Source organism: Papio anubis, chromosome 6 (assembly GCF_008728515.1).
Source record: "Papio anubis isolate 15944 chromosome 6, Panubis1.0, whole genome shotgun sequence".
NCBI classification, from domain to species: Eukaryota; Metazoa; Chordata; class Mammalia; order Primates; family Cercopithecidae; genus Papio; species Papio anubis.
This window is the reverse complement of record NC_044981.1, coordinates 122,971,630-122,995,606: the sequence shown is the minus strand read 5'-3', so window position 1 is coordinate 122,995,606 and position 23,977 is coordinate 122,971,630. Positions and strand designations below refer to the sequence as shown.

The window sequence follows — 23,977 nt, the reverse complement described above, 5'->3', positions numbered from 1 at the left end:
TTCATTAGTACTAATTTACTTCCAAAATTTGACCTTTAAGCTTTTATTGTTATTAAACTGTAAATATTTCACAATTTTTCTTATGTCTTTCTCTTTAACCAAAAAACCCCCTCATTTTTAAATAATATGTTTTATTGTTTCCAGCAACATAGATCATGGAATTTCTAAATCTTAGTTTTGATTTCTGATCTTATTGTGTTGTGATCAGAGCTATAAGTCTATATTATACTGATTTTAGGGGGAGTATTGAAGCTTTTTTGTGGCTTGTTGCATGATAGATTATTATTTTTTTTTAATTCCATGTGCTTGAATAAAAAAGTGTCCTATATGTTTGTTGTGAAAAAAGATTCCTAGGCCGGGTGCAGTGGCTCACGCCTGTAATCCCAGCACTTTGGGAGGCAGAGGTGGACGGATCACTTGATGTCAGGAGTTCAAAACCAGCCTGGCCAACACAGCAAAACCCTGTCTCTACTAAAAATACAAAAATTAGCTGGGCGTGGTGGCGCATGCCTCTAATCCCAGCTACTTGGGAGGCTGAGGCAGGAGAATCGCTTGAACCCAGGAGGCAGAGGTTGCAGTGAGCCGAGATTGCGCCACTGCACTCCAGCCTGGGTGACAGGGTGAAACTATGTCTCCAGAAAAAAAAAAAGAGAGAGATTCCTAGGTAGTATAAATTAAGCTTATTCATTCTCAATTTTTTAAATTTAGTTTTTATTTTTGGTATTATTTGCAACTACTTGGTCTTTCTTCGTGGTTCCTCTTTCCTCTCTAAACTCTCTGTTTTTCTTTCTTGTCATCCGTAGGATTTGCAGAAAAAACCAACAACTCCTACAGATGATGACAGTTCTCATTCTGTAAGTTTATCTGATCCTTATTTCATTTACTAATACAACAATGCAATTTTGGCTGCTTATACTTTTCCATTTGGCTGCTTGCTATAGAGCTAGAGGGACTTCAAAGAGACTTACATGAAATATTTTTGTTTATATAAGTAGAAAAACTGAAGCCTAGAGAAGTTAATTAACTTCTGAAACTCTCAACTAGTTATTCTAATTAGTTAATCACATTAGTTAATCTAGTCTATTAACACTTTTCTTAACCTGAAGTTGAAGTTAAAAGTATCTTGACAGACCTAATGGTAAAGTATAAGATTTGTGAACGTACCGCTTAAGCAATGGATGTTTTACAAATGGAAGGAATTATTTTTGTAGCTCAATACAATCTTCGCAATAACACAATTCTTCTGAATTCTTGATGCATGTATTCATTATTATTATTATGAACATGTATCAGACACATTGTTAGAGTTTCTTATTTCAGAAATGATTCCAGTTTAGCAGAGAAGGCACCTACATAAACGAGAGATCTAAGATTGTTAGATAAGCGCTGAAAGATAAGAAAGCTATGGGTCAGAGGTTTTCTGGTGAGGAGAGTGTTCACTCTTCCAGGAGGTCAGGGGAGGCTTAGCAGAGGATAGGTCACACCCTGTGACACCTCTCAGGCAAGAGTGCATCCTTTACTTTTGTCCTCTGTTCTCTGGTGAACACACACAGGAAACTGTAAGTCCTTTGGTATTTCGTAGAATATTGTGTGTGCTGTTGCAGAAGATTTTGTAGAGTTACATGGTTTTTGGACAGCCTTATGGATCATGTATCTTGTAAAAAATGGAAAACCAGTGGAAGATCTTAGGCAGGAAAACGGGTATGTGTCTGTAGTATTGATGCCTTAAGTATATTGAAACATCATTGGTGTATTCCTGCACAGTCCTGATACATTTGTTTGGACATTTACAGGAAACCTTTCATTACTATTGGGCTTAGGGTTCCAACTTCTTTTTATTCATGATCATGAATCATGTCCCTAGTGAAACTATAATAAAAGTAAGATGCCAAGAATCCAGGTACAGAAGAGACAAAGGTTGTCCCTAGTGAAACTATAATAAAAGTAAGATGCCAAGAACCCAGGTACAGAAGAGAAATGGGTTGTCAAGATCCTGAAAGAAATTAGGGAAATCACTTGTGTTCTCCAGGCTTGTTAACTGCTCATCTTCCAAACATTTTTTTTTGTCAGCTGGGTACAGTGGCTCATGCCTGTAATCTCAGCACTTTGGGAGGCCAAGTAGATCACAAGGTCAGGAGATCGAGACCATCCTGGCTAACACGGTGAAACCCTGTCTTTACTAAAAATACAAAAAGTTAGCCGGGCGTGGTCGCGGGCGCCTGTAGTCCCAGCTACTTGGGAGGCTGAGGCAGGAGAATGGTGTGAACCCGGGAGGCAGAGCTTGTAGCGAGCAGAGATTGCACCACTGCACTCCAACCTGGGCAACAGAGCAAGACTCCATTTCAAAAAAAAAAAAAAAAATTTTGTCTATCTTTTCTTCTCTTCCCTCTCTCCTTCCTTCCTTTCTCTTTTTCTCTCCCCTCCCTCCTTCCTTCTCCCTCTCCTTCCCTTTCTTCTACTTTCTTTTCCTTTTTTTTCTTCTTTCTTCAACACAGAGCATAAATTCTATATTTTTGTTTCTTTCTGGTTAGTCTTTTTGGATGAAGATGGTATTATAGCAGTTCATATTCTATACCCATGGAGAAGAGTTTACTGGTAAACCATGAACTAGCCAGGGCTCATTTAAACCTGAGACAGAGTCAAAGCTCTAAGCTTCTTGACTTGGAGTTTATGGCATTTTAGTAGTTTATACACTGTTTATTCAATGGGAATTAAAGTCCATTTTTAAAGAATAAAATAAATTAACATAAACTTCAGCCCCAAAACTGCCTTTCATAAGCAGTAAAACAAAATCTTTCCGCAGGCACAAAAATGTTGAAAAACAATGATTTTTCATGTTGGCTCAGAATTGCTTGCATTTGCATTACTATAATTATGTATCATCCAGAATGTTAACCCTGGTTTATTTTGTCATTACTCCATGTGCCTCTGTAGTTTTATACAAGTGGTAGTGGTGACTTGGTTATTGTTCTAAGTTTTATTACATTTTATATTGTGTGTTTTGTTTTGTTTTGTTTTGTTTTGTATTATTCCAAGTTTGTATTGTGGTTCTTTCTTTCTAATTTTATTGTGTCTACTTTATTTGATTTAATCATACTGCATTATAACATCAAATGAGTAGAAAATTTTATTCTTCCCCCAAATAATTACAATTTTATACAGTTTATAGTTGTGAATAATCATATTTAAATCATAGTTTCAATTTGGTTGCTTTAATACATTTAAGGCTATTCTTCTATTTTCTCTTTAAAACTCAGAAAGTACAGCAGTATGGCTTTGTGCGTGTGTGCGTGTGTGTGTGTGTTCATGGGTGAAGTCTCTTAGATACTAATTTAGACGTTAAGTAATTCATCCAACCTGTGAGTATGCAGAACCAGGACTAGAACTCAGATCTTTCGAGTCCTATCTTTTTCTATCTTTCCTCTGCTATTCAGCACTTCACATAATTAATACATTAGTCCCATCCTTATCCTGTGAGATACTTCCCAGGACCCTAAGTGTATACCTGAGTATTTGGAGAGTATACACTCTGTTTTTGCTTTGTCTCTCCCTCCCTCCTTCCCTCCCTCCCTCCCTCCCTTCCTTCCTTCCTTCCTTCCTTCCTTCCTTCCTTTCTCTCTTTCTCTCTTTCTCTCTCTCTCTCTCTCTCTCTTTCTTTCTTTCTCCCCCCCCCCACCCTTTTTTTTTGAGACAGGGCTTTGCTCTGTTGCCCAGGCTACAGTACAGTGGCACGATCTGAGCTAACTGCAGTCTCTGCCTTTTGGGTTCAAGCAATTCTCTTGACTCAGCCTCCTGAGCAGCTGGGATTACAGGCACACACCACCACACCTGGCTAATTTTTTTGTATTTTTTGTAGAGATGGGGGTTTCACCATGTTGGCCAGGCTGGTCTTGAACTCCTGACCTCAGGTGATCCACCCCCACTCGGTCTCCCAAAGTGTTGGAATTACAGGCGTGAGCCACGGTGCCAGGCATGCTTTTTCTTATACATATATACTTATGATGATAATTTACAAATTAGGCACAGTAAGAGATTAGCAACAATAAGTAATAATAAAATAGAACAGTTATAACAATATATTGTAATGAAAGTTGTGTGAATGTGGTATCTCTCTCTCTCTCAAAATATCTTTTTGTACTTTAGGTAACTGAAAACCACGAAAAGCAAAATGCACATAAAGGTTGAGGGGATTACTGTATACCCAGTCAATTACCTTGGTGTGTGAAAGTTCAGTAAAATAATTTTAGGTTGTCAAATCTAGTCCACGATGAACATTGCAAAGGCACAGATCAGGGCAGGGGAGTAGCATTAACCATTCTATAGTTACAAGGTAGGTATTTGTACCTGCTGGGACATCAAGGTACAAATCACAAAATTTATAATAACATAACTTATCAACAAATACTTTCAAATTATAACATGTTTTATTGGGTCAGAATACATTTTGGATAATTTATAGGGTTGGTTTGTCCAACCTGCTTCTCTCATAAATCAACTATAAGAATGAAGCTCACTTTCTTTAGATCACACAACAATGGAGACAGAAGTGTCTGAGAATGTTCATTTCTTTCACTCACTTGAACTATGATAGTACAAAACTTTTCCAAGTAGATGGATAATTACCCTGTATTTAAGATGCCATAATTTTGTAAAATGACCTTTTAATTTGATCCCAGTAGATGGATATTTAATTAACCTCATACAAAGATCAGTACGATATAATTTTTGAATTTTTATAATTTAAAATCTGAAGAAATGATATGATCAATACTTTTGATTATTATAGGCATATTATGATACTGGTCATAAAGTACATGTAAAAAAACATGTTCTGGGAAATCAAAGTGATAAAGGTATCTGTAGCTTAGGCACATCAGAAAAGGCTTCCTGGTAGAAGGTATTAAGATGACACTGAGCAGGGCACTGTGGCTCATGGCTGTAGTCCCAGCATCTTGGGAGGCTGAGGTGTGAGGATTGCTTGAGGCCAGGAGTTCAAGGTTGCAGTGAGCTATGATCATGTCACTGCACTTCAGCCTAGGTGACAGAGCAAGATCTTGTCTCTCAAAATATATATATATATGGTGAACATTAAAAGATGTGCAGGAGTTCAAGAAGGACCGGATGAGGGAGGGAAGAACTGTCAGTGAGGTGCATGTAAGAAGCAGAGGTCTGGAGTCACTGGAGTGTGCGACATGATCAGAAGGGAGCTCAGGTCCCCACTAGGGAAGCCCTGCGAGGTAAACCTGGACACACAGCAGAGGCAGAGTGGAGACAACCTGAACGCCAAAGTGAGGAATTTACAAATTACTCAATAGGGCAATTCTGGGGAATCAATGCCTATTTTTGAGGCAAAGAGCAACCAGATGGGGACAATACTTTAGAAGAAAGATCTGTTGGGTGGGTTGAGCAACAGGGATTGAAAGGGGAGGGTAAGGGGAAGCAGGAAGGACAGAGAAAGAAGATCTGAGGCAGATGGTAATGGAAAAGGGTTTGTAGGGAAGTGGATGATGGCGAGGAATTTCCTGGACTTGGCCACTGATTTGACAAAAGGGAAAAAGGAGACAAAGTTAAAAAAAATGACACCTCCGCCTGGTGTTTCTCTCTGGGTGACTGGTAGCATGGTGGCTCCATGAGAAGAACAAAAAAGTCTGAGAAGCAGCTTTCGAGGTGGAGGTGAGGGTTATGGATGGTAAAGAAAAGATCGCTTTACATCTAAACTAAATGCTTCATATATCAGCTTAAACCACTGGACAAATAAAGGATTTAACACCTGACCCTTTATTTTTCATGGGGCCTGTGTGATTTTTTTTTTTTTTTTGTGCTGCCTTTTGCTTACAGTCTATATTAAAATAATTAGGCTTATCTTGCAGTTGAAGCAATATTATAATTTCCTGAGTTGGAAAATAATGACAATAACGATAATAACATGAGCAACAATCACAACAACCACCGTCACAACAAGCCCACCAAGAACAGCGATTGTGCAGCCTTCTGTTGTTCATGATTGCACGAAACTATACTCATTATATTGCTTTCCACTCTTTGACTCCATGCCAAACTTCAGCCTGCTTAGGGTCAGAGCTTGCTGGGAGTGTGCCGCCTGCTATATTGTGTGTGCTGTACTGGGATCAAAGCATTCTTTCTCGTTCCTCATCTACCTCTTCTCCCTACTGCTTGTCTGCCTTCTCCTGCAGGGGGTCAGACTGGCCACATTTGCACGTCTCAGTGCATAGCCCTTTTATACAAAGTTTTCTTTGTTAATCAGGAGAAGTGAATGCAAATCCTCTCTCTGTACAATGAACTGCTTTGAGAAGAAGGTGTGACAGTGATATAATGACCTGGTGAATTTTCAGACAAGAAAAATCAAAATATCTTGGTTTATTTTCTAAAGATTAGTATTTGAGAGATGTGTGTGTGTGTGTGTGTCTGTCCACATTCTTCCTCTGGAAGACAATGTCATTATGCAATAGAGTTCTTGAATTCTCTCCTTCTCCATGTTTATATCTGAATTATCCTTTATATTTGGGTGTCAGAGCAAGATTTTGTTGTTGCTAAAACTTCAGGATACGCAATCTGTGTGTCTCCGGCTGGTTAATGAGCTTTAATACCTAACCTTAGTGGGTCACTCTCATAGTCTCTGGTAGGGCCTAGAGGGGTACACGTGGCTACCTCCCCCTTATTAGCCATGAAGCCAGAGTACACTGAAACATAAGCGCTACCTTCCATCATGTTTCTAAGATAAACAAACAGTTGGTAATCATTTAATGGAAGTTCAGGTAAGTTACAAGGTGGTCTTTTGAATAGCCCAGCAGTCTTTGGCTATGGATTATACTTGAAGATCTTGGACGACACACTAGGTAGTTATTAAATGTTAAAAAACAGACACAAAATGAAGAGGTCTGTGTTGTGTTTTACTTAATTTCTTCTTTTGTGAGCATAGTAGAATCAAAAAGATGGTCGCTTCATTTGACCTCCTCTCCATGGGAATAGTAACTATAATGGGTTTAATTAACTATGTGGCATTGATGTAATTAGTTATCCTGGTGATTATACTTCTTTAATAAAAGCGCTTCATTTGAGATGCATTGGTGTTCTGCAGTGGCCGAGCCCTACACCTATATTTCATAACTGTCTAGACAGTGGAACTGTGTGAATATTTTACCAACAGCCCTTGAGAGAGGTTAGCTTGCATGGCTTAAGGTAATTGGGAACTAATGATTTTGCCCCTGGTTTCAGGCTCTTGCAGCAGAGAGCAGAGACGCTGTGGGGGAGGGGTGGCCGTTCATTTTGTGTACGCTGAAAGGGAGGGGGAAGGGCTGTGTTTTGGAAACCATATGCTCTTAGGAACTATTTCTCTTTAAGCTAGCAGTCAGAGAGACAGTATCACCAGAGGGAACTGGGGGTGTTTAATCTATGGGTGGACATGGGTGGACATAAATACATTTCAATAAATGTACACAGTGTATAGGGACATATGCTCATATTAACAGGAATCCTGACTGTACACATGTCTATTAAGAAACATGCAGTACATTTCGGTATTAAAAGTAGATCACTGCTTAGATTTGGTCAGCAGGTGACTGGCAATGTCCCTTTCACACGGCTCAGTAGACAATGAAGTCAGGCTGTATGGAAAAAAATAGGGCAAATATAAAAGAAGAAACATAATGCAAAAATTACCATATGAAAATGTTAATAATAATGTCACAAGAAACCCCAAAGAAGAGAACAAAAGCAAAAAGATTATCTGGCTGTGCCCAGCCCCATCCACAGCAAACATGGTGTCTGAACCCCCTTAGTTTCCTCACTATTCAAACTTGGGTAATGGAAGGGGAGGGGGGAAGGATGGGGATGGGAACAGAATGGTGTGGACAGAAGGGGGGTTTAGAAACTAGCTGAAGTAGATGCTGCTGAGAAATAATAGGCTCTGCAGATGATCTCTTTCGCAGGTAGAAGTGCTATTTCTTTTCCAGTCTGCTTCCTTTGACTCTCCTTCTTTTTTCAAAGCTATGCTTTCCCTGTCACCTCTTCCAGCAGCTCTTTATCCTGCAGAACTGTGTACCCTCCCATCCGCATCTCTCCTGCTTTCCGCTTTCTCCCTGTCTAGAGACACACACTGAAATCACTGCAGGCATTTGACTGCTTCATGCAGCATGGCAAGGAACACTGTGGGTCATTCTAACAGCCAAACCCATAAACAAGCACCACTGAAAAACCAAACAAATGGAGAAGAAGTGCCTCAGTGGAGGTACCTGCCAACAAGACTTGTTCCTTTGCCACGAGGGATGCTCCGGCAAAAGCCTCCATCCCTCATTAAATCAATAAAATCAAGTGTCCTTTATTTTAATCCTCTGCACTGTAATCCAGTAGCAAGGAGAGGGGCCCAGGCTTTTCATCTCATTGTTTCAAAACAGATCGTTTGGTTGGAATTGACAAAAGGTTCATTCCTTTACCTTTGTGGAAATGTCAGTAAAAAGGCAGGTGCTGGGCATTCGGACTCTTTTGCTTAGTAGAAGGAAAAAAGGAGTGTGTGGGGGGTGGGGGGGGGGGGCATTGGGGGTGGGAGGAGGGATCTGTGACAGGCTAACTACATGTACCAAAGCTTTCTAAGACATTTTGTTTAGCTTGATATTGTGCAGCAGTGAGAAGAGAGGTGGAATCTATTGTGTGCCAGCTGCATGAATCACCGGATTGAAGTCTAACAGCCTCAGATCCTCTTTTATACAGTAGAGGGGAGATTAAAGCAGGGAGCTCATATGTCACAAAATAGAGGTACAATGCAGTTCTGGCTTGCTTAGTGCACTTAGCCGGCGTTGGATCCAAATTTAGCCAAAGGGAAAGAACGTGCGCTGCTATCAGCCAGGGAGGTGACAAATGTTGAGCTGTAATATCCAAAATTCCTTTTCTGTTTCCAAAATGTCATCTCTCCTTTGTCAGCTTCATTATGATTGAATCTATGTATAGTCACAGACCAACTGGAAACAAACAAAAACACCCAAACCCTAGATAAATTATTCCACACCTGCATCTTCCTAAGCTGTGTAATTGATACAGAGCATAGGGAAGTTTTGTATCGGGACTGTAAACCACATTTATCTAATATATATTTGTCGAGTGCTATGGTAAGTGCATTCTAGAAGCTGAAAGGGATATACAAGGAATCTAATATATATTCTTCTACTCTCCAAAATCTGGCAGACTTCTTAAAGAGATAAGATAGACAGACAGATAGACATAACCATATACACACCCTTTCGGAAAAAAGGCTGTGGGGCATTTTGTTAAATGTGGGAAGATGAAAAGTGCTGTAGAAATCAGAAGAAGTGAAACTTTTAGCTGAAACTTAAAAAAAAAAATCGAATAGAGAGTGTTTGCAGTACTCAGTACTTTTTGGAATCTTACATGCCCTGCATCATGGAGCATAGTGTATTTATATTTGTATCATTTCAATTTAATAGGTAAAGAAACTGAAGCCCAGAGAGGTAAGTAACTTTCCCAGAGTCATGCAGTTAATAAGAGACAGAGCAGGAATTTAAACTTACAACCTATTGCTGTTTTGTTTTGTTTTGTTTTTATTTTTGTTTGCTTGTTTGTTTTTTGAGAGAGAGGGTTTCACTCTGTCATCCAAGCTGGAGTGCAGTGGCATGGTATTGGCTTATGGTGGCCTCAACCTCCTGGGCTCAGGTGAATCTCCTGCCTTAGCTCCCCAAAGTAGCTGGAACTAGAGGTATGCACCACCACTTTAGGCTAATTTTTGTATTTTTTGTAGGGGTGGGGTCTCCACATATTGCCCAGGTTGATCTTGAATTCCTGAGCTCAAGCAATCTGCCCCCCTCAACCTCCCAAAGTGCTGGGATTACAGGCGTGAACCACCAAGCACAGCCCCCAACTATAATACGACTTAAACTACATCTGCAGCTCTCTTGGCAAGAGGCTGTAGATATGAGTCTACAATTTGTCTTTGAGGCCCAGTCCAGTGTCTTTCTGACAGTTCCCACTGCCTTTCTCGCCTTCATGTGGGCCTTCACCATTGATTCCTAAGATCTACCAAATTTTTACTGTGTTTTCTGCACCTATCACACCTCTACTATCTGCTTTTCTTTTTGCTTCATGGAGAAAACTTCAAGGAAGATGGAGAGCCATGTAGCCCTGGCCATCTACACCATCAAGGACTCCAATTACACCTGAGTGGTCACATCTGCTTGCTGACTGTGCTAGTCATTTCTTTCTGAGACTTCCAGGAGCCATTCCAGGCATTCTCTGTTTTCAAGCCCTCAATGCAACTGGTAAATGATCTCATATCTTAATAAGAACATCTGACATGTGATACCTCATCTTCACCTTAATAACAACTTCCAGCTCCCATCTCGGCACTCCCTCAGTACCCTGCCCAGAGAGGTGAATAACTTGCCCAGAGTCACACAGTTAATAAGAGGCAGGGCAATACTTTAGACTTTGCCAGAAGAGCTGCCCCTCTCCAGCTTTTTCACACTAATTGGTGGGATCACTGACGATTGACTTTGGAGTTTGTGTCCTTTTTTGCCCTCAAGATTTCCCCACTCTATTTCTGAAGCTCTAGGTCTGTGTACCACTGCTACAATCCTTATTCAAAATCTGAACTCAGAGAAGACCTGATAAACACAGGATTGTAAAAATCTTTAAAAAGACTCAGTATTTTTCTCAGTTTAAGAGCTTTTAATATTTGTTTAATAGGAGAACAAATCCACCTGCCAAAGGACACATTTATGATTGCGGGGCATCAGGCACCACTATAAATGACTAAGATATTTGGGGGCAATGGTACTCAAAGCACATGATCTCACAGAGTAGGTCACCTCTTCTGTCAACATGTACATGGACAGCCTGCCCCGATGATCACCACAGGGATAAATCTTCAACCTGAAGAGCTTTTTCCATTCCTTTTAGCTCAAGAAAGATGTCTTCTCATTTTTATCTGGCACTTTCTCTGGCTTTTAAAAAAATCTCTAGTTCTCCACTCTACATGAATACCTCCCTTTGCCTTCACTTCAACAATGCACAAGTTCACAAAACTTGATAATCCTTCATCTGATTCTGATGCGTATTCTAACAATTCTGTTTATTTCCTCTTTTACTGTCCACACTTTGAAGTGCATATTTTAAATACCCTATTTCTCCATCTCTCAATGCCTGCTCATTCCTTAAAAGTTTGACTAACTTCAAATCAGCAAAACTTGGGGAAATCTACTAAGTCCTTATTCTTCTCTATGTCTTAAAAATTTAACTCTTTTAACAATCCTGTCTTCTAGAATAATTATTCTTGATCCTACCAAACCCTCACCCCACTTTAAAACTAATTCTTAGAATGCTGCCCTATCATGTTGAAATAAATGCATTGGTGATATAATTGTCCTACTCACACAGTTTTAATAACTCAGCATAATGCTTTAACTATATACAAATGGATTAAAGTAATTTATGATAAAATAATATGCATCAATGCATAGAATCATCATTAATATGATACAAATGCAGATTGATACAAACGTGATTCAAATACCATGAACAGCACTATTATAAGAAATGTCAATTTTTTGACTTTTAAACAAGTTTGGTAAAGATTCAAACCAAGCAAACTAAAGAACGACATAATAGTTGCATTTCTGGAAAATTTGGTATATTTAATAACATGTAAAAATATTTGGATGTTTATGAATAAGTTAGGTCCTAGACTAAAGTCATTTTAAACAGATCTTTTTACGTGAGTGAATGTCCATGAGTCATTCAAAAGTTTGTTTTGCTGCAAAACAATTCTTCTACATGTGGGACTGTCTGATATACTGCAAGATGTCTAGCATCCTTTCCTACTTCCCCAACACGAAATGTAAAAACGTCTTCCAGTATTGCTGTCAACCAAAAATTTCTAAAATACCTCTTAGTGGGTGGTGGTGAAGTACCTCTTGAAAACTGCTATTCTGTATTAGCTCAACTTTAGCCCAAGTGGCATTCCTGTCTTCATTCCTGCATTTCTGATCCATCTTTTTCCTTTGGTGAGTTCTTGTCCCCTTTCTTCTAGGTAATTTTAATTGTAGACCTTCTTCAAGTCATGCTCCTTAGACATCTATTACTCCCTTTATCTTTCAGTTTCATTGTTGCATGATGTATATACAATACAGTTTACCTTTTTTTCTAAGTAGATTGTTTATTTTCTTATTGTTTAGTTGTATAATTTTTTAATATATACTTGATACGTCATTTGTGAGGTACATGTTTTGAAAATATTTTCTCCCAGATGGTGGCTTGTCCATTTCTATTCTTAATGATATCTTTTTTTTAAAATTTTATTTTTAATTTTTAACTTAGGTTCTGAGGTACATGAGCAGGTTTGTTTTACAGGTAACTTGTATATCATGAGGGTTTGGTGCACAATTTTGTCACCCAAAAAAGAGAAAGAAAGGAAGGAGAGAGGGAAGAGAAGAAGAAAAGATAGATAATTTTTTTTTTTTTTGAAATGGAGTCTAGCTCTGTTGCCCAGGCTGGAATGCAGTGGTGCCATCTCGGCTCACTGCAGGCGCCACCTCCCGGGTTCACGCTATTCTCCTGCCTCAGCCTCCCAAGTAGCTGAGCCTACAGGTGCCTGCCACCATGCCCGGCTAATTTTTTCTATTTTAAATAGAGACAGGGTTTCACCGTGTTAGCAGGATGGTCTCGATCTCCTGACCTCGTGATCCACCCACCTTGGCCTCCCAAAGTGCTGGAATTACAAGAGTGAGCCACCGCGCCCAGCCTACAATTTACCATTTTTAAGTGTACAACATGTACTTCAATGCATGCAGCCATTTAACCCTCACCAACCAGAGTTACGATGTAGAGTACTCCCAACGCTTTGGTTTCCTCTGCCTCTTTCCACTCAATCTCCTTCCCACAAATCTAACCCCTTATAGACACTTATCATTTATCTGTGTCTAGAGTTTGACTTGTTCTAGAATTTCATGTAAGTGGAATCATACAGCATTTAGTGTTTTAGGTTTAGCTTTTTAAATTTAGCGTAATGTTTTAGATATTTATGCACATCATGAATATAGCAGTAATATGTTTCTGAGTGGTAATTTGTTTATGAATAGTATTCCGTTGTGTGATGTACCAAATTTGTTAATGCGTTCACTTGCTAATGGGCACTGGAGTATTTGTAGTTTGGCCTACAACAAATAAAGATATTATAAACAAGTAAGAAATATATTTTCATTTCTTTTGGGTGACAGTACCCGGGAGAGAGGTATTGTTGGTGTATATAATAAGCATATATTTTATATCATAAGAAATGACTAAATATTTTACAAAGTGTATGTACCATTTTGCATTCACACCAGCAATTTCTGAGCTTTAGTTACTCTACATCCTTACCACCTTGTTGGTCTATTTTAGTCATTCTTGTGGGTTCTTAGTGGTATTTCATGATAGCATTAATCTGCATTTTTCTAATGGCTACTGATGTTGAGCATCAGTTCATATGCATATTTTCAATTTATATAATTTTTTGGGATGTGTCTGTTCAAATTTTTGTCTATTTTCTAAGTAGATTGTTCATTTTATTATTTAGTTGCATAATTTTTAAATATATACTTGATATGTCATTTCTGAAGTACATGTTTTGAAAATATTTTCTCCCAGATGGTGGCTTGTCCATTTCTATTTTTAATGATATCTTTTTTTATTTTTATTTTTAACTTAGGTTCTGGGGTACATGAGCAGGTTTGTTTTACAGGTAAATTGCATATCACGGGGGTTTGGTGTACAATTTTGTCACCCAGTTAATCAGCATAATACCTGATAGGTAATTTTTTTATCTTCACCCTCCTCCCACCCTCTACGCTCCAGTAGGTTCCACTGTCTGTTGTTCCTTTTTTGTGTACATGTGTATGCAAGGTTTAGCTCCCACTTATAAGTGAGAACATGTAATATTTGGTTTTCTGTTCCTGTGTTAGTTTGCCCAGGATAATGGCCTCCAATCTATGTTGCTGCAAAGGACATAATATTATTCTTTTTCATGGCTGTGTAGTCTTCAATGGTGCATTTGTACCACATTTTCTTTATCCAGTCTACTACTGACGGGCATCTAGGTTGACTCTATGTCTTTGCTACTGTGAATAGTGCTGTGATGGACATATGCATGTACATGTTTTTATGACAGAATTATTTATATCTCTTTGATATACCTAATAATGAGATTGCTGGGTTGAATGACAATTCTCTTTTAAGTTCTTTGAAAAATCAACAAATTGCTTTCCACAATGACTGAACTAATTTACAATTCGCATTAGTAGTATATAAGTCATCCTTTTTCTCTGCAACCTTGCCAAAATCTATTACTTTTTTATTTTTTAGTAAGAGCCATTCCAACTGGTGTGAGATGAAATCTCATCGTGGTTTTGATTTTCAGTTCTCTGATTATTAGTGATGTTGAGCATTTTGTCATATCCTTGTTGACCATACGTATGTCTTCTTTTGAAAAGTATATGTTCATGTCCTTTGCTCAGTTTTTAATGGAGTTTTTGAGGTTTTTTTTTTTTGCTTGTAAATTTGTTTTAGTTCCTTATAGATGCTGGACATTAGGTCTTTGTGGAATGCATAGTTTTCAAATATTTTCTCCCATTCTGTAGATTGTCTGTTTACTCTGGCAATAGTTCCTTTTGTTTTGCAGAAGCTGTTAAGTTTAATTAGGTCTCTTTTGTCAATTTTTGTTTTTGTTGCAATTGCTTTTGGCGTTTTTGTCACAAAATCTTTGCCTAGGCCTAAGTACGGAATAGATCCCCTAGGTTATCTTCCAGAATTTTTATAGTTTTAGGTTTTACATTTAAGTTATTAATCCATCTTGAGTTGATTTTTGTATATAGCATAAGAAAGGGGTCCAGTTTCAGTCTTCTGCAACTGGCTAGGTAGTTATCTCAGCACCATTTATTGAATAGGGAGTTTTTCCCCATTGCTTATTTTTGTCAACTTTGTCAGAGATGAGATGGACATAGATATGTGTCCTTATTTCTGGGCTCTCTATTCTGTTTCACTGGTCTAAGTGCCTGTTTTTGGACGGCAGCATGCTGTTTTGGTTATTGTAGCCCTGTAGTGTAGTTTGAAGTTGGGTAATGTTATGCCTCCAGCTTTGTTCCTTTTGCTTAAGTTTGCCTTGGCTATTTGGGTCTTTTTTGTTGTTTTTGTTCCATATTAATTTTAAAATAGTTTTTTTTCTAGTTCTCTGAATAATGTCATTGGTAGTTTGGTAAAAATAGCATTGAATCTGTCGATTGCTTGGGGCAATATGGGCATTTTAATGGTACTGATTCTTCCTATCCATGGACAAGGAATGTTTTTTCATTTGTTTGTGTCATCTATGATTTCTTTGAACAGTGCTTTGTAATAGTCTGAGTTATGTTGTAGAGATGTTTCACTTCCCTGGTTAGCTGGATTCCTCGGTATTTTATTCTTTTTGTGGCTATTGTGAAGACATTGCATTCTTGATTTGGCTCTCAGCTTGGGTATTCTTGGTGTACAGCATTGCTACTGGTTTTTGTACATCGATTTTGTGTTCTAAAACTTCGCTGAGGTTCTTTATCAGATCTCAGAGCTCTTAGGCAGAGACTATGGGGTGTTTTAGGTATAGGATCATATTGTCTGCAAACAGAGATATTTGGACTTCCACTCTTCGTGTTTGGATGCCTTTTATTTCTTTTTCTTGCCCGATTGCTCCAGCTAGGACTTTCAGTATTATGGTGAATGGGAGTGCTGAGAGTGAGCATTCTTGTTTTGTGCTGGTTCTCAAAGGGAATGCTTCTAACCTTTGACAATTCAGTAGGATGGTGGGTGTGAGTCTGTCATAGATGAATGTCTCTTCTTATTTGTAGGTATGTTTTTTCAATGCCTATTGTTGAGGGTTTTTAACATGAAGAGATGATGAATTTTATCAAAAGCCTTTTCTGCATGTATTGAGATAATCATGTGGTTTTTGTTTATAGTTCTGCTTATGCAGTGAATCACATTTACTGATTTGCATATGTTGAACCAACCTTGCATCCCAGGGATGAAACCTACTTGATTATGGTGGATTAGTTTTTTGGTCTTCTGCTGGATTTGGTTTGCTAATATTTTGCTGAGGTTTTTGCATCTATACTCATCCAGGATCTTGGCCTGAAGTTTTCTTTTTTTTAATTGTGTTTCTGCCAGGTTTTGGTATGATGATGGGCCTCATAAGATGAATTAGGGAGAAGTCCCTCCTCTTTAATTTTTAAATAGTTTCAGTAGGAATGGTACCAACTCTTCTTTATACATCTTGTAGGATTTGGCTGTGAATGCATCTGCGTCCTGGATTTTTTTTTTTAGTTGGTAAGCTTTTTATTAATGATTCAATTTTGAAGTCATTATTGGTTTCTTCAGGGATTCAGTTTCCTCCTTGTTCAATCTTGGGAGGTTGTATGTTTCCAGGAATTTATCCATTTCTTCTAGGCTTCCTAGTTTGTGTGCATAGATGTGTTCATAGCAGCTTCTGATGGTTTTATGTATTTCTGTGGGGTCAGTGGTAATGTTCCCTTTGTCACTTCTGTGTGTGTTTATTTGGATTGCCTCTCTATTTTTCTTTATTAGTCTAGTTAGTGGTCTATTATTCTTGTTTATTCTTTCAAAAATCTAGCTTCTAAATTTGTTGATCTATTGTATGGGTTTTTTTTTTAAACTTTTATTTTAGGTTTTGGGGGTACACATAAAGGTTTGTTACACAGGTGAACTCATATCATGGGGATTACTTGTACAGATTATTTAATCACCCAGGTGATGCTCCTCTCCCTCCTGTCTCCCTCCACCCTAAAGTGGACTCTAGTGTCTGTTGTCCCCTTCTTTGCATTCATAATTGCTCATCATTTGGTTCCCACTTATACGTGAGAACATGCAGTATTTGGTTTTCTCTTCCTGCATTAGTGAGCTAAGGATGATAGCCTCCAGGGCCATCCATATTCCTGCAAGGGACATGCTCTTGCTCTTTTTTATGACTTCATAGTATTCCGTGGTGTGTATGTAGTATATGTACCACATTTTTTAAATCCAATCTGTCATTGATGGGCATTTAGATCGAGTCTATGTCTTTGTCATTGTGAATAGTGGTGCAATTAACATTCACATGCATGCGTCTTTATGGTACAATGATTTATATTCCTCTGGATATATAGCCAGTAATGGGATTGTTAGTTCTGCTTTTAGCTTTTTAAATAATCACTATATTACTTTCTACAATGGTTGAACTAATTTACACTCCCACCAATAGTGTATAAGTGTACTCTTTCCTCTGCAACCACACCAGCATCTGTTATTTTTTGACTTTGTACTAAGAGACACTCTGACTGATGTTAAGATGGTACTTCATTGTGTGCTTTACATTTCTCTAATGATTAGTGATACTAGACTTTTTTCATATGCTTGTTGGCCACATGTATGTCTTCCTTTGAAATAGAAAGGAAAAACTTTTACCAGCCAATACAAAAACACACTTAAGTATGCAGAAAAGTAACGCTATAAAGCAACCTTACAAACAAGCCAGCATGCTAACCAGCTAACAATGTCCTCTGCCTCTTTTTCATGTCCTCTGCCTACCTTTTAATGGGGCTGTTTGCTTTTCTCTTGTAAATTTGTTTTATGTTACTTATAGATGCTGGACATTAGACCTCAATTTTTACTTTTGTTGAGATGACTTTTGGCGTCATTGTCATGAAATCTTTGCCTGTTCCTATGTCCAGCATGGTATTGCCTAGGTTGTCTTCCAGGGTTTTTATTGTTTTGGGTTATACATTTAAGTCTTTACTCTATCTTGAGTAGATTTTTGTACATTCTGCAGGGAAGGGGCATTTAGCCCATTTAAATTCAAGGTTAGTATTAATATGTGTGAATTTGATGCTGTCATTGTATTGTTAGCTGGTTAGCATGCTGGCTTGTTTGTATGGTTGCTTTACAGCGTTACTTTTCTGCATACTTAAGTGTGTTTTTGCATTGGCTGGTAACAGGTTTTCCTTTCTATTTTTAGTGCTCTTTTCAAGATCTCTTGTAAGGCAGGTCTGGTGGTAACGAACTCCCTCAATATTTGCTGATCCCAAAATGGGTCTTATTTCTCTTTTGCTTAGGAAGCTTAGTTTGGTTGGATATTAAATTCTTGGTTGAAGACTATTTTTCTTTAAAAATGTTGAATATATACCCCCAATCTCTTCTGGCTTGCACAATTTCAGCCAAGATGTCCACTCTTAGCCTGATGGTGTTCCCTTTGTAGGTGACCTGCCCTTTGTCTCTAGTTGCTTTTAACATTCTTTCCTTCCTTTCTACCTTGGAAAATCTGATGATTATGTGTCTTAGGGATGATCTTCTTGTGTAGAATCTTGTAGCAGTTCTCTGTATTTCCTGAATTTGACTGCTGGCCTCTCCTGCAAGGTTGGAGAAGTTTTCATGGGTGATATCCTGAAATATGTTTTTCATGTTGTTTGTTTTCTCTCCATCCCTTTCAAAGATGACAATGATTCATAGGTTTGGTCTATTTACATAATCCCATACTATATACTACTCAGATGTTTTGTTCATTTCTTTTTTTTTCTTTACTTTTGACAGACTGTCTTATTTCAGAGAGCCAGTCTTCAAATTCTGAGATTCGTCTTTCTTCATCTTCAGCTCAGTTAATTTTGCTCTCTCTCTCTCTCTCTGTGTGTGTGTGCGTGTGTGTGTGTGTGTTTTGAGAGTGAGTCTTTCCTTGTTGCCCAGACTGGAGTGCAGTAGTGCAGTCTCAGCTCACTGCAACCTCCGCCTCCTGGGTTCAAGTGATTGTCCTGAGCCAGCCTCCCAAGTAGCTGGGGTTATAGGTGTCTGCCACCATGCCCGGCTGATTTTTTGTATTTTTAGCAGAGACAGGGTTTCACCATGTTGGCCAGGCTGGTCTTGAACCCCTGACCTCAGGTGATCCACCCACCTTGGCCCCCCAAAGTGCTGGGATTAAAGTGTGAGCCACCATGCCTGGCCATTTTTGCTGTTAATAGTTGTGACTGCATTGTGAAATTCTTGTATTGTGTTATTTGGCCCTGTCCAACCCATTAGGTTCTTTTCCATACCAACTATTTCATCCTTCAGATCCTGTTTCATTTTATTATGCTTTTTAGTCTTCTTGGATTGGGTTTTGCCATTGTCTGGAATCTCAATGGTCTTTGTCCCTATCCATATTCTGAATTCTATTTCTGTCATCCGAGCCAGCTCAACCTGGTTAATAAAGAGAACTGGTGCAGTTATTTGGAGGACATACAACACTCCAGCCATTTGAATTACCAGAGTTCTTCCATTGGTTCTTTCTCATCTCTTTCTGTGGGTGTTCCTTTAACTGCAGTGTTGATTGAATACATTTTTGGGATGTTTTCACAGGGCCGAGGCTTTGTGCAGGGTCTTTACTTGAAGCTGACTTATTTTCTATGGTTTCAGAGGTAGATATGTTAGGGAGGTATTTTTGGTGTTGAAGCTGGGAGACTTGCTCAGTTGTGTGACTCCCCTATGTTTCTTCACAGTTGCAGTCATATGCCCCCTCAATGCTCTGAAAGTGTGGGTTCTTCTTCCACTTGAGTGCTGGCTGTAGATCGCAGCTTTGCACTCCTGAGCTGTCCACTGCAGCTCTGAGGTGATCTCAAGTGTTTATGTTTCTTCCTCAACTTGAAGGCAGCAGAGGTCTTTTGCTTGTCTCCTGGGGGCTCCACCCCAGAGAATGCAGGTGAGTAATCGCTCAGTACAATCTGCCCAGGATAGATGGTCTATACTGTGGGCCCAAGCCAGGGTTTCCCTGTCTGGTAATGAGCAGGGTGGGACCCATAGGAGATGGACTGGCCTTCTCTCTTTGGGTCGACTACAGTTTGTTTTAGATGTGTAAGGCACTTAGGGTCTTTGCTCCATTGTTAGTCCAAGGGTAGCCAGCAGTTCTACTACAGAGGCAGTGGCAGAGTGGGTTTTAGTTGCCCTTGTGGGCTCTGTCCACCGAGTTGCAGAGCTTCTTCTGCACGATCTCAGCTCACTGCAACCTCGAGTTTCAGAGCTTCTACTGGCTCCATAGCTCTGCCAGGGGGTGGATGTAGGCTCAGTCCTGGAGGACCTGGTTGGTGAGGAGATATGGGAACAGTTATGGGAACAGCCTGGCCATTTTTCGACAGCGATTCCTGCAGTATGCTGGAAGCCCACTTCAGTCTCTAGTCACCTCGGATTTTCCAGTACTTGGAGGTATCAACAGTGAAGGCTGCAAGATAACCAAGATGTTGGCCTGCGCCTCCCTCTTAGAACTCCATCCCAGGGAGGTACAGACTTGTTGCTGGCCTGAATGCACCTGTAGGAAGTGGCTGGAGACCCCGGTTCTGAGGTCCCACCCAGCGAGGAGGAACAGGATCAGGAACCTGCTTAAAAAAGTAGACTGGCCTTGTATTCATAGAACAGTTATGCTGTGCTGGGGGAACTGCTTCCACTCTTGGTTGGGTTGTACTCTCCAAATGCCAAAGGCTGGAACAGCTAAGTTACCCTCACAGCAAAAATGGTGGCCCACCCCTTTCTCTGAAAGCTCTGTCTCAGAGAAGTTTCAAATCTCTGTTAGCCAGAAAGTGCCAGTGGCGGTGACTATAGACCTTGGTTGGGAAGTACTGTCCAGTGAGGAGAAACAAGGTCAAGCACCCACTTTAAAAAGAAGTCTGGCCATGTTTTTGTAGAGCAGCTGTGCTTTGCTGGGGGAATGCTTCCATCCCTGGTTGGCTTGAGTTTTCCAAAGCCTGAAGGCTGGGACAGCTAAGTTGGGCCAACAGGAAAAATGGAGGCCTGCCCCTTGCTCTGAAAGCTACATCCCAGAGAGATTTCAAATCTCTGTCAGCCAGAGAACACATGTGGGAGTGCCTAGAGGGCCTGGTTGGGAGGTCCCACCCAGTGAGGAGGAATGGGATGGGGAACCCGCTTTAAAAAGCAGTCTGGCCATGTTTTTGTAGAGCGGCTATGCTGTGCTGGAGGAGCACTTCTACCACCAGTTGGCTTGGACTTTCCAAAGCCCGAAGACTAGAAAGGTAAGCCACCCAAACTGTGAAGTGTCATGGAAGTGGGGCCTATAGAACATCGCTGCTCAGCCCCCTGGATTCAGTCCCTTTCCTAGGGATATGGAAGTCTAACCTTCTGCTTTGCCAGAGTTGCAGCTACTTTTGCTAGGAAGCCTGGGTATCCAAGGCTCTCAGGTGTCCACATGTACCTGAGTGGCAGCTCTACCAAGGTTTCACATAGCTCTGTGTGTTAGACTGAAGGCCCTTGTGGAGTGAGGTTATGAGGGGATCTCCTGACCCAAGGGTTGCAACGATCTGTGGGAGAAGCATGGGTTCCTGGTGTTGCACATTCACTAACCACTTCCCTGGGCAGCGGAGGTTCCCCTGGCTCTGTGTTGCTCCAGGGTGGACCGTTGTCCTACCTTGCTTTTCTTTGTTCTTCCAGGGTCAAGTTGTTTCTTTGATTAGTCCCAGTGCATGTTTCAGTTGAAGGTGCTATATTTATTTGCCCTTCCATTCCTCTCTGTGAGAGCTGTGCACACTAGCTGCTTCTAGTGGGCCATCTTGGCCACCTATTGTATTTATTATTATTATTTTTTGTATCTTAATTTCTTTTAGTTCAGGTCTGTTTTTAGTTATTTCTTTTCTTCTGCTAGCTTTTGGTTAGGTTTGTTCTTGTTTTTTTAGGTCCTCCAGGTGTGATATTAACTTGTTAATTTTTGTTTTTGTTGTTTACCCAAAAGGTCATACACTAAATTAAGGAAGAAATCAACAAATTCTTTCAAGCTAACGAGCAAGTTTTTAAATTTTCATTGAATTGTATGGTTTGTGATTTTCACTGAGAAACTGATTTCTATTTTTATTGTACTAGGGTCCAGGAATGTATTAATAGTTGATATAAATCCAGGTTTTTGAATTTGCTGAGGATTGTTTTATGGCCAGTTGTGTGGCTGATTTTATAGTATGCACCATGTGCAGATAAGAAGAATGTATATTCTTTTGTTTTGGGGTGGAGAATTCTGTAGATGTCTATCAGGTTCATTTGATCAAGTGTTGAGTTCAGATCCTGAATATCTTTGTTAGTTTTCTGCCTCATTGATGTGTTTAATACTGTCAGTGGGGTGTTGCAGTCTCATACTATTATTGTGTGATTATCTAAGACTCTTTGTAGATCTCTAAGAATTCGTTTTATGAATGTGGGTGCTCCTGTCTTGGGTGCATATATATTTAGCATAGTTAGGTCTTCTTGTTGAATTGAATCCTTTACCATTATGTAGTGTCCTTCTTTGTTCTATTTGATCATTGTTGGTTTAAAGTCCATTTTTCTTGAAGTTAGAATAGCAACCCCTGCTTTTCTCTGTCTTCTGTTTGCTTGGTAGATTTTTTTTTTTTTCATCCCTTTACTTTCAGCCTGTGGGTGTCATTGCAAGTGAAATGGGTTCCTTGAAGACAGCATACAATTGGTTTTGTTTCTTTATTCAACTTGCCACTCTGCCTTTTAATTGAGGCATGGAGACCATTTACATTCAAGGTTAATATTGATATGTACAGATTTGGTGCTGTCGTCGTGTTGTTACCTGATTATTATGCAGACTCGATTGTGTGGTTTCTTTGTAGTGTCAGTGGTCTATGTACTTAAGTGTGTTTTTGTGACCAGTAACAACTTTTTCTTTCCATATTTATCACTGCCTTAAGTACCTCTTGTAAGGCAGGTCTGGTGGTGACAAATTCCCTGAGCATTTGCTTGTCTGAAAAGGAGGTTATTTCTCCTTCACTTATGAAGCTTAGTTTGGTGGGAAATGGAAATCTTGATTGTCAGTTTTTTCTTTAAGAATGCCAAGTACAGCCCCCCAATCTCTTCTGGCTTGTAGGGTTTCTGCTGAAAGTTCTGCTATTAGCCTGATATGAATCTCTTTATAGGTGACCTGCTCCTTCTCTCTAGCTGCCTTTGACAGTTTTTCTTTCATTCTGACCTTGGAGAACCTGACAACTATATATCTTGAGGATGGTCATCTTGTATAGTATCTTGCAGGGGTTCTCTGCTTTTCCTGAATTTAAATGTTGACCCCTCTAGTGAGGGAGGGGAAATTTTCATGGACAACATCCTCAAATATGTTTTCCAAGTTGCTTTCTTTCTTGTCCTGTCTTTTAAGGACACTAGTGAGTTGTAGATTTGGTAGAATCTCATATTTCTTGAAGGCCTTGCTCATTCTTCTTTATTCTTTTTTTAAAATTTTTGTCTGACTTATTTCAGAGAACCAGTATTCAAACTCTGAAATTCTTTCCTTAGCTTGGTCAAGTTAGCTGTTAATACTTGTAATTGTATTCTGAAATTCTTGAAGTGAGTTTTTCAGCTCTATAAGATCAGTTTGGATTTTTCTTAAAGTGGCCATTTCATCTTCCATCTTCTGTACCATTTCATTATATTTCTTAGATTTCTTTGATTGGGTTTTGACTTTCTTCTGAATCTCAATGATCTTTGTTTCTGTCTGTATTCTGAATTCTATGTCTACCATTTCAGCCATTTCAGGCTAGTTAAGAACCATTGCAGGAGAACTAGTGTGGTCATTTGGAGGTGAAAATACACGCTGACTTTTTGAGTTGCCAGAGTTCTTCTGCTGATTCTTTCTCATCTGTGTGGGCTATTTTTCCTTCAATCTTTGAGGTTTCTGTACTTTCTATGTTTTTTTTTTTTCTTTTATCTTCTTTAATGCCTTTGGGAGTCTGATTGTGTTATAAGGTGAGTTCAGTCAACTGGGTTTGTTTCTGGAAGATTTTAGGGGGCCAAGGCTCAGGTCAACACTCCTGGGCTGCATATTCTAACTCTGGGGTTGGGGGCTAGTACTTTCAGCTTTGTTCTCTGGTCCCTCAAGACTAGGAAACTGCTGTGCTGGAGGGGCCAATGTGTTCACTCTCTGCTTGCCACAACACTTTGATGG

General features: G+C 39.4%; 1 long non-coding RNA gene across 1 annotated transcript in view; it reads left to right on the top strand.

The window, feature by feature from the left end:
* The window catches only part of LOC101020778, a 57,928-nt gene extending 55,794 nt beyond the window's left edge, over window positions 1-2,134 (top strand). Inside the window, exon 3 of the long non-coding RNA XR_002521743.2 lies at window positions 804-2,134. This is a non-coding gene — a long non-coding RNA (uncharacterized LOC101020778). The remainder of the gene's footprint in view (window positions 1-803) is intronic.
* Window positions 2,135-23,977: the final 21,843 nt, after the last annotated feature.